The sequence below is a fragment of the Scylla paramamosain genome, chromosome 17 (assembly GCF_035594125.1).
Source record: "Scylla paramamosain isolate STU-SP2022 chromosome 17, ASM3559412v1, whole genome shotgun sequence".
Lineage (NCBI taxonomy): Eukaryota > Metazoa > Arthropoda > Malacostraca > Decapoda > Portunidae > Scylla > Scylla paramamosain.
The window spans coordinates 9,775,333-9,790,360 of NC_087167.1; the positions used below are offsets into that span (position 1 = coordinate 9,775,333).

At 41.4% G+C, this 15,028-nt stretch overlaps 1 protein-coding gene across 2 annotated transcripts in view; it reads left to right on the top strand.

Moving 5' to 3' along the window:
• The window catches only part of LOC135108449 (gamma-2-syntrophin-like), a 114,035-nt gene that overhangs the window by 61,610 nt on the left and 37,397 nt on the right, over positions 1-15,028 (top strand). The gene's annotated exons all lie outside the window — the stretch shown is intronic.

Consider the following 15,028-nt stretch of genomic DNA (forward strand, 5'->3'; position numbering starts at 1 on the left):
TTGCACTGTAATAAATACCTGGGAATGCTGGACGACATTCACATGGGACCAGTGACATAGCTTCAGTCCTTCACGTCACAGTGTATTGTTGACGTCATGTCAGATTCGTTACTTCGCATCAACTTTGTTAATATCCCCGCACCTTGTCCGTGTTTGGTGGGTAAACTTTTTGTTTTCATATGTAAGAGATTAACCAAGAGCTGTGAAAAGAGAGCTATAGAAAAGACCTCTTAATTGGTGATTCTTGAAGGGTATGAAGAAGAAAAGTTCGAAAAAGAAAGGCCAAATTGGTTCCAGAGGGGGTTTCGATGCTACATTCTTACAGAGCGCAGCAAGGAAGAAAAACCGATAAAGGCAACACGCTCCAGAGTTTGCCAGTGAAAGGGATGAGGGAGTTAAGATGGTGGTCAACCCCTGCGTTACTAAGGAAGAAGAATATAGAGAGTACATGAGGAAATTAAACGCAGATGAAAATCAACTCTCACGTGTCACACATTTCTCGCAACTACTTCGTTCACTTACCAAAAGTGAGAATGTTGCATAAGCTGCGAATCCGAGGTGGTGCCAAGCATGCGCTGTTGCTTGTGCTTCCTTTAATAGATTGGTTGGTCTCTGCATGGGATGAGCGATTCATGAGGAGTTTATGTGAGTCTATGTTTTAATTGAGACCTCCTCGTTCAGAATCAGTTAAGACCTAACCAAGCTGACGTGCGAGTGAACAATTTCCTCTGGTGTGATGTTCATTCCGTAAATATAATTAAATAGAAACCTGTCATACTAGTGTGGCTGAGTGGACAGAAAAAGCAAGACAACAACACGTCAAGGAAAAATAATCACGTTATCCTACAATCGATAATCAGGAAGACCTGAAAGGATGACGTGTAAACCTTCATCATGATTATGTATTATTCAAGTCATGGAAATTGAAAATGCTGAGAGTTTAATGTACTTCACAAACTTTTGCAGAGAGAGAAAGAAGCCCAGCTCGTCTCCTGGAGTACTGCGACAAAACTCTCAGGAAATCACGTCCCAACTTTTATTTATTCTGTCCGGTTATCATCTCCAGGGGTACGTTTTGCTCGCTTCTGTCTTGACTCAAGGAACACACACACCGCGGAAGATAAGCTGCAGCGGGTACACCAAAGTAGATTTTAAAGGAGACACCCAGAGACGGAGGAAAAGCAACCGCAGCAGGAAACGTCGCCTCAGCTTCTTTCTCTGAATCGAGATTTATCTACCGAGGTACACACTGAGAGAGAGAGAGAGAGAGAGAGAGAGAGAGAGAGAGAGAGAGAGAGAGAGAGAGAGAGAGAGAGAGAGAGAGTGAGTTTAAGAAAATGCAGAGTACAAATTCTGCCCTGGTATATAAACCTTTCGTAGACGATTCCTACAAACGTACCAGGAAACAAGGAAGGCGAGGACTTCGTGTGTTTACGGAAGAGTCATCAGAGAGAGAGAGAGAGAGAGAGAGAGAGAGAGAGAGAGAGAGAGAGAGAGAGAGAGAGAGAGAGAGAGGAGGGTTGCTACAGGCAGTCTTCGCAGAGGCAGGGAGGTTGGATAGGGCTGAGCAGGAATAAAAAGCAGTAAAGTCAACATCAAGTAAATATTGCACTCGAGGCTTTCACTTTCTCCTTTGTTCTTTCTGCCTCTTTCCCTCCCCCCTCTCTCTCTCCCTCTCCCTCTCTCCCTCTCTTTCTCTCATCTTCCCGTCGCCACCCACATCGCCCATTTGCCACCTCCGTCACTCTCATCGCCGTTGCCTCTCTCCATCAGTTGCCTTCATCTTCACTTTCAATCACCGAGGCGACCAGAGACAGCTGAGGGGGAGGCAGTCCGTCTGAGCTTCGTGTCTCTCCGTCTGCCTGTTTGTCTCTCTCTATGTCTGTCTCTGTGCGAATTTCTTGTGTCACTTTTATTAGTATTGGCTAGTCCTTCTCTCTCTCTCTCTCTCTCTCTCTCTCTCTCTCTCTCTCTCTCTCTCTCTCTCTCTCTCTCTCTCTCTCTCTCTCTCTCTCTCTCTCTCTCTCTCTCTCTCTCTCTCTCTCTCTCTCTCTCTCTCTCCGTGGGTAATATGAGTGGCCGTGTGTGTGTGTGTGTGTGTGTGTGTGTGGTTCATGGTTTACTTCTTTTCTATTCCATTTTATTTTTTTTTCATTCTTGCTTTTATTTTCCGGGGAAGGTTATTTTTGTTAGTTTTTTTCTTTCCTTTTTTTCTTCCCTTTTTTCTTGAACACATTTTCCCGGTGAACCCTGTTTTCCTCTCTCTCTCTCTCTCTCTCTCTCTCTCTCTCTCTCTCTCTCTCTCTCTCTCTCTCTCTCTCTCTCTCTCTCTCTCTCTCTCTCTCTCTCTCTCTCTCTCTCTCTCTCTCTCTCTCTCTCTCTCCGGCAGATTGTATACTGAAGCTTTGATCGAGTCTTCATTCTATTATCGGGGATGTGTATAGCGACCCTCATTGTCATACTTGGCGAGAGAGAGAGAGAGAGAGAGAGAGAGAGAGAGAGAGAGAGAGAGAGAGAGAGAGAGAGAGAGAGAGAGAGAGAGAGAGGGGAAGATTTTATTTTCAGAACTGAGAATTTTATTTTCAGTGTCACAGTGGCTATTGACAGTTTGCATAAAAAGAAAGCAGACAGAAAAGAAACACTAGAATTCCAGGAAACTGTAAAGTAAAAGTGCGATGTAATTATAATTTAATTAATTTAAGAAGCATTGCACTAATAGAAAACAATAAAGAATAATATTGATATAAACTTAACCCGTTCATTGCCACTTGATACACCTTTCCCTAATTACCAATCACTCTGAGACATCTTTACTTGCTTCACAGCCAATCCAGTCTTTAAACTGGGTAAAAATTGCAAAATCTATCTCTTTTCACCCCATAACTTTCTTGCAGATGCTTATAAAGATTTCATACATTGCATATGGTAGTGATAATTGTCTCCTATCAAAGTGAAAGGGTTGATACAAAGAATACAACATTATGGTGTATGATTAATTTAGAGCTACATTTTACGAGTAATATCCAATCTGGTGGTGATAAGATCTTGATAATGGGTCAAAGAATTACATGATGAATAGCTGACTCAGGATTACTCGTTACATTAATGTCTGGCAATGTCGCACAGTGAGATGCAGCACTTGTGGGCTTGTCCATCACCTGAGTTCATTTAGCATTATTGATCAATGAAGTCAGCTTTATTGTTACATACACGATAAAATATTACAGTCGAAATTACGTTACTGCGCGGCATTATGAAATTAAAAACACTGGTCACGTAATCAAATATGTGTATATAGAGTGTGGATGGCGGCCCAGGCAGCTCATAACAATAGGAGAGAGAGAGAGAGAGAGAGAGAGAGAGAGAGAGAGAGAGAGAGAGAGAGAGAGAGAGAGAGAGAGAGAGAGAGAGAGAGAGAGAGAGAGAGAGAGAGAGAGAGAGAGAGAGATATCAAATGAAACCGACTAATTTCAAGCAGGATGGCAGGAGACAGACAGATATGATAAAACTTTCACAGCCCGTGCAGACAGCGGAACAAGGAAGAAAACCAACCACTGACACACTTTTGCGGGGAAAAAAAATATATATATGAAGGTAAAGTGAGAGAGAACTTTAAGAAGAAATATAGCAACGAGGACAGGGGAAGGATGCAAGCAGGCAGGAAAAAGTCGTGGGGAGGGAGAGCTTTAGTACGCTTTCCTGCCTTTCGTACCTCAAAAAGATAACTGTTATTGATTTTTTTAAAGCGTGTTTGGCCAGTCCCTTGCTCTCCCCTTCCCCAAAACCACGGATCCTCCTCCTCCTCCTCTTCCTCCTCCTCCTCCTCCTCTTCCTCCTCCTCCTCCTCCTCCTCCTCCTCCTCCTCCTCCCTGCGTGTCCCAGTCTCCTTCCCTTCCCCCGTTGTTCGCCTCCGTCATTTACTCACGACCCTCCGCTCCCCTCTTGCCTTCCCCGCGAGTGCTCTGTAGCTGCTCCTTGTGTTGTTTTGTTGATCTAGTTTTCCTTTTTACCATTGCTCTCGACTGGAAAGTGGGAATTATTCATTTTGGCTGTTTCATCTCAGCAAAGATAATGAGACGATTTTCGAGGAAGAAGACGATGAGTGAGACATAAGCATACAAATCATATATTTTTTTTTTCAGCTGTAGTATATTAATGATATAACTGGGTCAGTATTCATTAGCGCTGTGCTCTCTCATCAGGAGTATTTTCAAAGCCCACAGATATATAATTAGTCGGGTTCTCATGGATCTTTTCCCCATTAATGATGCAGAATCCCTGCTTAATTATCACTAGAATCATGAAAATACCCTTGACAGTCCTAATAACTTCCACGAGTGAAATAACAAATCAAGAAAAGACACCACAACATTTAAGAATAAAATTTCAGGAATCCACGGGGAGAAAAGTAAGAAAATGTCACCACTCCACTCTTTGCCTTCACTGAAGTATGAAGACGTTCAGTGTGAAAATGCCAGCTGAACTATCAAGGCAATGGGTTAACGCGCCGAAGTTTGGAACACCGAGGCACTACCTGTATTTGTCGTGCTGGCCGTGATTGCTTAATAAAGAATCTGCTCCAAAGTGTAAAGCCCCAGTTGAGCGTAACTTTCCTCATAACGCCGCTCAGTGATCCGAGCATCGTCTTGGTAACGCTGTGTGGGTGATTCTGTTGTTCTGAATCACCCGAGAATGTTGTCGCTGATTGGTGCTTTGGTTAAAAGACCTTTAAGTACACTTGTTTCTCAGAGAGAGAGAGAGAGAGAGAGAGAGAGAGAGAGAGAGAGAGAGAGAGAGAGAGAGAGAGAGAGAGAGAGAGAGAGAGAGAGAGGCCGATGGTGAAAGACAAAGAAATTCTACAAAGAAAGCCATCACTAGCGTTGCCTGTACTGCGCCGGCACTGTGTCTTGCAATAAAAGTTCCTTGAGAAAAGAGGTATTATCGGACTGTGGATCGGCTCTCTGCCTTGCGTCTCAAGGTGCCGCCAGGAAGGACCCGCAGTGCGGCCTGCCGTAGGCCAGGCTTCCGTTCCTGCCGGTGTGGCCGCCTTTGCAGCTGCATGAATTCAGCGCCGGCAGTGATCGGAAGCCCAATATATCAGAAATATTTCACTGCAGGCTGTACACAAGCTTAAAATCGACAAAACTACTTTGGCGTTTGAGTTCTTTATTTCTATGTTCTCGCCGCATAATTACTGTTTTCTCTGATATATAAATGTGTCAGGAAAAGCAAAGATTTATTTGATTGGAGTGAATTCACAGATCACCGCATCATTAGAGCGAGGCTGGAGCGTGAACTGTCCACAATTTGCTTATTGTGGTCTGTCCTGCTCCCTCATTAGCCTAATGGTTCCAAAATACGGAGTGTGTAGCTTGCTTGCAGGCGGAGGCGGACGCACCGTTCGTACATCTGGCAGTCCTCTCATTTACTACACACCACAGACGCATTTTACAAATTGTACTTCCATTTATAGTCTCTCCTTTGGGAAATTATTCAGCATCCTTTATGGATACCTGTTTTATTCACTGTGCAGTAAAATATTTTGCGCTTTGCTTGACTGTCAGGCAAAATATGACTTATCTCCTACTGGCGTCCAATATAGAACAGAAGCTTTCAGTGTGTGTGTGTGTGTAGGTGACAGTCCATGATTTTGAAAAGAAAAATGGCCAACAGTTGCTGTTTTTCGAGTGACAAAGAAGGAACAGAATCTACATTATTTTTTTTTTTCTGGAACTTGGACTTCCCTTTCAAAATAGAAGTGTAAATAATGGAAATCTTTCGGTTTCCGGGCGAAAGGAATGATTACCTTCCATCAGGGAGAGAGAGAGAGAGAGAGAGAGAGAGAGAGAGAGAGAGAGAGAGAGAGAGAGAGAGAGAACCAGCTTAAGTGGAGACTTAAAGGTAGCAAATGCAGTCCGCGAAAGTGAGGATAGAAACAAAAAAATGCAAGTTGGTGACAAAGCGTAAAAGAAAACGAAGAAAAATATTGAGGCAGAGTAAGGCAGAAAAGCAAAATCTGATTAACTACACGAACAACAACTCGATTCCTGACTGGCGGTAACCGGATTTTGTGTGGAGCAGCCTGGGATCACGAACTAGTAAACAGTCAAGATGTGAGGAACAGTTAATTGAGAGCACCAAGCGTCATGTCCTTTGATTCACACCTCAGTCATTATTGTCGTACTTCTTACTTACTTGTGTGTCTTCTTTAAGTCTAACCCCATTCGTACTACACTTTCATCGTGTTTTTTTCATGCACATGTTTATCGCCAACCAGTGTTGTTCTCTCTCTTTCGTTGTTTGCTTGTGTTTTGAAATTCTTATCTTGAATGTGTATCTCTTACTATCGTGTCTTGAAACCCCATGCCAGATCTCTCTCTCTCTCTCTCTCTCTCTCTCTCTCTCTCTCTCTCTCTCTCTCTCTCTCTCTCTCTCTCTCTCTCTCGCCGCGAATCATGCGTTTTTTAGTCTTTTTTCTCTTACATATCTTTTAAACGCGTCTTTCTTCCGTCTCCTGTTTGCTTGTCCTATTTTTCCCCTTGTTAGGTACACTTCCCAATCTCATCTTACACCTTCCCACATCTTTCTCCTCCCTCCTCTGTGCCAGACAAACCTAGCGATACCATCTTATCTTTTTCTGTCGTTGCTTTCTTTAAAAATTTTCCTCAGCTTCTACGCTATTTTGTTTTATTTTATACATTCCTTCTTCTTGTTTCCTTTGGTATGTCACACACCAGTAAAAGTTTTTTTCCGTCAATTCTTTCCTTCTAGTTTGCTTCCATGAATCATACATACTTCTGCACCATAGAGCTTTTGTAGCCTTAATGATTCCTTTAGTGTTGTGATTCCATTCATTGCGATACCGTAAATTAAACGAACTTTTTTTTTTTTTTTCACTTGATTGAATCCTTTTGTCCGCACTCCTGATCGCTACTGACAGACTGATCGAGTGAATGAGTACCCTCCTGCAACAAAAACAATATGGCGTCCTTAATATTAAAACATTTCCATTGTTTTCTGACCTTTCTTTTATTGATACATTCTATCCCTTGTTTGTCCTTTTACCAGCTTCTCCAGCAATCACTGTCTTTTTATTTTCTCACTCATAGTGCTGCTCTCCACTACCGGTTGTCGCAAATGAAAAGGGAGGAAACGAATGTTTACCGTGGGGCTTTCAGGGCGATGTTTAAAGTATGTATATATATATATATATATATATATATATATATATATATATATATATATATATATATATATATATATATATATATATATATATATGAGAGAGAGAGAGAGAGATAGAGATAGAGAATGTACACGCACACACACACACACACACACACACACACACACACACACACACACACACACACATACGTATATATATATTAAGGAAATATTCAGTTCATAACAAAAGCTGGATCATAATTTATGAAAGGATATTCAATATAGTGTTTATAGAATTACAGTGCACAGTAATATAATATTCCTCGGAAAATAATGACGTAGCCACAATGACAAAAAAGAAAATAATAAACAAATAGAAAATTGCTGAAACTCTGACTGGTGCAGGATGAACAGACTGGGGCATTAGGAGTGACCAGCTTCAAGGGATTAATGAAAGCTTTGATATTTACACAGATCTGAAAACCAACACCGAAAGATTTCATTCTTCACATCAAAATGGAAAAGACTGTGGGCTAGGGAGAAGTGTTGTAACTTGAATGTTAGGCTGCTTCTTTGTTTCAATGCCCTGCAAGGCGTGAAGCCTTTTGAACAAAGCGGCGACAGACAGGAGGCGCTTACTGCACCTCTTTATGCTCTTGTGTGTGACAGGACAAGCTTCTCTTAATGACAAGTGCACTGATTACACCTCCATAACAAAGACACTTCTCGGGTGTTTGTGTGCATTTATGTATGTGGGGTGGTGGGAGGAGGAGTGACAAAGATTTCTTGTCAGGCGTAGTTCTTGCTTAAAGTTGGTCGATCGGGGCGCCTGAATGGTGAGGTTCGTTACAGATAGGCGCCTTTAACTCCTGGACTTAGTACAAATCAAGTCATTGTTGGCTGCACGTCCAAGGTCGCCATGTTAGGCGTGTGTTGTGCGTGCAGCGTGATGACCTGGGTGTCACCAGCGCGGCATATCTGGGACTAGCTGGCTATCTACAGGCTGCTCAATTTCTCTCTCTCTCTCTCTCTCTCTCTCTCTCTCTCTCTCTCTCTCTCTCTCTCTCTCTCTCTCTCTCTCTCTCTCTCTCTCTCTCTCTCTCTCTCTCTCTCTCTCTCTCCGTATTATCACTACTGCTTTCATCAGTGGACCTTTCCCCGATCAGGGTCATAAATTCTCAAGAAGCAGATGTCTTGGCGGCGTGGATGGATGCTTTCTATATGCGTGTGCAGGTTTCAGTTTGCCTTGTTGCGGGAGATGTTCACGCCTGCATTGCTACAGCCGTGATAACTCCACCATTCTGTGTGAGGGTGGAGTGTTTGATCACCGCTGCTCTGGCTGCCGGGCCGCTCAGTGATGAGGCGTGGCAGGCAGTGCGCGGCGAAATTACTCGGTGGATAGGCGCTGCTTTCATTAAAGTTTCATGAAATCTCCACTGAATCGAAATGAGTTAAACCTCCGGCATCGGAGAGAAGATGGTTCTCGTCCCTCCTAGGAGCTGAAATTTAGTATATTCCTGCTTATTAAGGCTTATTTCTCCTTATCATACATCAGTGTCGAGAGAAATTATGTAATCTTATGTCCGAACTCTCTCTGAGACTTCCTTAATAATTCTCCTCCTTAAACGTAGTAATCATTCTATTATATCAGTTTTCATTGTTAGTGCGAATTACATACATATAATAAATTGTTGCTTTGTCTGACAATTATATATATATATATATATATATATATATATATATATATATATATATATATATATATATATATATATATATATATATATATATATATATATATATATATATATATATATATATATGATTATTTAAAGCAACATAATATTTTGAAATGATATCGTAAAGTTAACACATCCCGCGCTGCCCTGGAGGAAGAGGGGCTGCCGGGCACACGGCTCCAATTAGAAGTCCTGCAGTTTGCGCCAGCTCGCTGATTCCTTTCCCAGAACTAGTTTTTGACCTAATCATGAACTCTACTCACTTTGCCAAAACTGGGGAGTAATGAGAGAGAGAGAGAGAGAGAGAGAGAGAGAGAGAGAGAGAGAGAGAGAGAGAGAGAGAGAGAGAGAGAGAGAGAGAGAGAGAGAGAGATTTTGGAGGGAGGGGAGAGAGAAAGGCAATAAGACAGAAACAGACATGTGGTGTTCCCAGAAAGATGCAAGCGGTGCGGGTCTCTCATCGGGACGTCACGACTACCAAAATACATTTCTTCAAAAAGAAAGACGTCCACGTGTGCACCGTCACTGTCTTGGGGCTGTGAATGAGTTTTTAGCAGCGACTACTCGTCGTTACTTCAGTGTACTAGGAGACATTAGTATTCCTGCAAAAATGTTTGAGTTATTGATCAGGGCGTGGATAGCAGAAAGAGAAAGAAAGAACAACAACAACAACAACAACAACAACAACAACAACAACAACAACAATAATAATAATAATAATAATAATAATGAAAGTAAAATAGTGCGCTTGAACGTCATTAGTTGCGTATTCCGATGGTGATTTAGATAAGAAAGTGCCTTTTTTTTTCCCATTGCGGGTACTGAAAAAAATAATCATCCACCATGGAGAGGCGCGGCGTACTGGCACAGTGAAAAGGCTCCCCAACTACCACCACCACCACCACCACCACCACCAAGGGGCAGCTCAGTTAGTGCCGGATCAGTAATGCCGTGGAGGAAACAAAGAAAATTAACCTTTGACCTCCACTCTTACCACGGCAACCCAGCAGCCATATAAGCTATATAAAACTAGTGAAGATATTTTTAGCTTCCACTCTTACCACAAAAACGCAGCATCCATATAATCTCTATAAAACTAGTGAAGATGCGTTTTGAACCTGCAGATATCGATGGCTTTGAGAGGCGCTTAGAAGTGTGTCACTGGAAATCAGAAACCAGTTACAATGATTGACGTGAGGTGGACGTGAATGAAGGTGGTGGTGGTCTGTGTCCCGGCCCACTGCAGCGCCTCCCTCGCCTGCCGCCGCCTGGAGACGAAACGCCCTCAACGCCCTCGACTCCCTCACCCTAGACGCATCCCTTAATCTTTATCGACCTTCGGCTGAGCGGGCGGAGGTCCCTAATTGGCTTAACAGCCTTACACCCGCCACCACAAACAGCTCCCGGATGTGTGGTCGTGATTGCAACGTTAGAATACATTTTCGATCGCATGTTCTCATTTAGGTGGCAGATTAATACTTTTGTTGAGCGTGATTTCACATGCTCTCGGAAACTGAATTAGCATTTTTCTTTATAGGGGAGGTTAATACTCAGTGGCAGAATATGCGATGAGGAAGAGGAAATCTGTCTGGGAATCGTTGCTATTTAGAGAGCACGATGCCTTTATCGTGACGCACTCTTTGTTTAGATTCATGATTTCACGTCGGTACAGAAGCGCCGTGAGCCATTAGTGCTTCGGTCACGTTCGGAACAGGAAACCGATGCGAAAACAAACGAAAAATGAAAAATAACTGTGATACGCATTCAGAGCGGGCGGATACAATAGGGGAAAAAAAATCATACTGGTCATGAAGAACAATGCTTCTGGAATAGAATCTGTAAAAAAAAAAAAAAAAAAAAAATCATAATAATAAAAATGAATAAAAAAAGATAAAAAGGACGATAAAAACATGTATTATTATCATTTACATTTCCGGGCTCTGATCCAGTTAGACCGCTCACTCCTTGACTTTAGAATATACAGAGAACAAATTACGGTTTCCAAGTGTGCTTTGAGCTACAACAGATACAGCTTGGAATTACAGCGTCACAATACCGTGGCATGGCGTGGAGAAGACGTACTACTGAAAGGGAAGCAAAGAGACGGGAGAATAATTATACACCCATTAGAAGAATTGTGATAATTTGAGAATCAGTCTGGAACATTAATTAGAGAGAGAGAGAGAGAGAGAGAGAGAGAGAGAGAGAGAGAGAGAGAGAGAGAGAGAGAGAGAGAGAGAGAGAGACCCGGAAGAGAAAACAGTAAGAATGAGTTTTAATGGGGATTTAGCTTTGAACAAAAAAAAAAAAAAAAAAAAAACGCCCGGGGGGGAGGAGGGAGTGAGGCTTAACTTCTCTTTACTTAATGATTAAAAAGGACTGAAAACTGTAATAAATCATGTATTTTAATTTGTGTTTACTCTCTCTCTCTCTCTCTCTCTCTCTCTCTCTCTCTCTCTCTCTCTCTCTCTCTCTCTCTCTCTCTCTCTCTCTCTCTCTCTCTCTCTCTCCACATTGAGAGGCACTCAGCCTTCAATCTTAGTAATTAAACGTGATGGATGGGAGGAGGAGGAGGAGGAGGAGGAGGAGGAGGAGGAGGAGGAGGAGGAGGAGGATGATGATGACACGAAGAAGAAAAGAAGGCGAAGAAGAAGAAAACAAGGAGAACAAAAGAAAGAAGAAAAAAGAAACAAAAGAATATGGAAGAAAGAGAATAGGAGGGAAATAATGAGAAAGAAATAGACACGCTTGACTTAAATCCTCCTCACCCGCCCTTGAGAATTTTGCCTTTTTTTTCCTTGCCACTGTTTTTCTTCTTCTTCTTTCTTTTTTTCATTACGTTTCTTTCATTTTTTTCTACAACTCTTCATTCCATCCTGCTCTTTGGGGGTAATTAATTAACTCCTTTTTTTTCGTTTTCTTTCGTTTTTATTTTTTTAGAGTCGAGTATTGTGGCACATTTAGCATACTGTTAATATTGTTTTTTTTGCGTTTTATTCAAGTTGCTTTTTATTCCTCATAGTCTCTCTCTCTCTCTCTCTCTCTCTCTCTCTCTCTCTCTCTCTCTCTCTCTCTCTCTCTCTCTCTCTCTCTCTCTCTCTCTCTCTCTCTCTCTCTCTCTCTCCCAGAAAGAATCATAATTTTCTCATTGTATTTTTTGGTGAACTCTTACGCCTTCTATAAATCAAGTTATTTTTCTTTTTAAACAATTAGAATTTGTGTGTGTGTGTGTGTGTGTGTGTGTGTGTGTGTGTGTGTGTGTGTGTGTGTGTGTGTGTGTGTGTGTGTGTGTGTGTGTGTGTGTGTGTGTAATAATAAAATAATAATAATAATAATAAACGGTTTATTCTTTAGGCAGTCAACAAACTGAAAATGTACATTGGTGTGTGTGTGTGTGTGTGTGTGTGTGTGTGTGTGTGTGTGTGTGTTTGTGTGTGTGTGCAACTGAAAACTGAGGCTGTAACTAAAAACAACAAATGGAAGATACTGTTATTTCTTGCTTGTTTTATTTGCGTTTATGAAAATAATAATAATAATAATAATAATAATAATAATAACAATAATAATAATAATAATATTAGAAACAGTACGTCATGCAGATTCTGAATACATTTATTGTTTTGTTTTAAATATTGTCCAAATTTAGATATAGGAACAAAGGGAAGTAAAATACTGGGTTTTCTTTTGTAAATGTTTTATATTCAGATGCCGTTGTTATATTAAAAAGTAAAAGAGAAACATAATGCTATATTTTTATGTTTAGGTTTCTTTTTCTGATGCACATGGTCATACTTTTCTCGCAAAATTATGATTAGTCTTAATAATTTCACAGTATTCGCTGCTGCTCGTCTTGTCCTACTTGTTCCTAAATAAGTGAGTCTTGCATTGCCTGTGTTGTTAGTGTGGCCGTGATGATCCTCACACTCAAATTCTTTTAAACTCACCCTGAAAAAAAAAAAATCACCTTGAGAAAAAAAAAGTAAATCTGAGACTGAGAGACCAAGCTGTGTGGCGAAAGAGTTAACCTTTGACTGCTGCTTGGTACACCTTTTCCTAATTACCAATCAGTCTGAGATATCTTTATTTGTTCTACAGCCACATCCAATCTTTGAACTGGGAAGAAATTGCAACATGTATTCTTTCCTATCGCTAACTTTCTTGTAGATGTTTATAAAGACTCCATGCATTGCTTCTGGTGCTGCTAATTGCTTCATGTCGCAGTGAAAGGGTTAACAGATGGACGTGCAAACCGATTTGGACCACCTAAACAAAATAAGACCTTTGCCCCAAAAATCTAGATAATTTGCTACTCGTATGTGTGATGCCGAAAGCTTCCCTCGCAAATCCATAACAAATTAGGGAGTAATTCATGGATTAATTCACTCTTTGAGGATATTTTAACGCGCTGGCGAACCACAGTAATGCCAACACGCTTTATAGCCATGATAGTAATGGGCAGCATGGCGATGGTATATGGATTTGTTAGTTATTGTTACGTTTATGAAACATGTTGAAAATGTCCACACTTCAGGCATAACAATTCGTGTTGTATTTCCACTGCACAACACTCCCGTTATGGTGTGTGTAATTGTTGCTGGGTGAGGAAATATCACACAATAATGACTTTCCGATGCCTGTCGTAAAGTTATTGAATTGCTTGTTGAAAGTAGTTTGCAATACTTACTGATTATATGCTCTCTCTCTCTCTCTCTCTCTCTCTCTCTCTCTCTCTCTCTCTCTCTCTCTCTCTCTCTCTCTCTCTCTCTCTCTCTCTCTCTCTCTCTCTCTCTCTCTCTCTCTCTCTCTCTCTCTCTCTCTCTCTCTCAACTTTTTGTATATATTATTCTCTGCATTTCATTGTAGTCAACTTTGTATTTTAATCACAAATTACCAAACTGTTGACACATGCATATTTGACACTCCCTTCCCCCTGGCGGTAATTACAGGGTCCCTGAAGGGTAGGTACTGACAAGCGGCAGCTCTCGTTCAGGGGAACTAAAAGCACTATTATGCTCCTTGTTGGCACGTGTGAAGTGCTGTTAATTGTAGCGAACAGGACGCGTCACTCTGTATTGCAATGATGAGGCGACTCAGCATATACTGCTGCTTTTATCATTGCCATCTTCCTCTTTCCATTGATTTTTTTTTTTTTTTTGCATCGTTCATCATTTCTGGTTTTCTATTACCCCTGTCTATGTATTTGTGTCTGTTTGTCTGTCTGTCAGTCTCTCTCTCTCTCTCTCTCTCTCTCTCTCTCTCTCTCTCTCTCTCTCTCTCTCTCTCTCTCTCTCTCTCTCTCTCTCTCTCTCTCACACACACACACACACACACACACACACACACACACACACACACACACACACACACCACCACCACACACTCACCACCACCACCACCACCACCACCACTACCACCGGCTGCAGTGGAAGCTCCTCTTCGTGTATTCTTGCATCATTAAATTATTCAAATGACTCAGGATAACAATTAGTCACCGGACAACTTAATAGCCACACGACACGCCACCGTATACCACTGTTTATCTCTTGCTTTATGGGGAATGCTGGTGGTTGAGATGACCTGGCCGCGAGACCACTGGTACGGAGCGCTGCTGGGGCGACGCAGCGGGAGTCCCTCGGAACCACCAGGCCTGACAGTTGCTTGCGTGATCGATTGAACCTCTTCACTAGTAGATAATTCCTTCCTGATCACGTACAGCCTTAAAGACGCTTATTTTTCTTACTACAACCTCTTAATCAGTTCTGTAACAGAGAAAACAAAATTCCCTCCAGAGAGTCTCCATAGTCACCTACAGACTTACAAACACTTATTTTCGTGCTACAACATCTTGAATGGCTCCGTTACTTAGAATAGACAAAATATTTACCTCTTTTTATTCTCTATACAAACCATTTTTACATCACTGAGAGTACTGGTAAATGATAGTCAGAGTGGTAAAAGGCTTCAGACGCCGCACCATCAGAGCTACTTGGCCACACGCGTCAGGAATAATACACAACAAATATTATTAAAAGCCACGATGAAATGAAATGATACGAAAATAACTTGATATATATATATATATATATATATATATATATATATATATATATATATATATATAT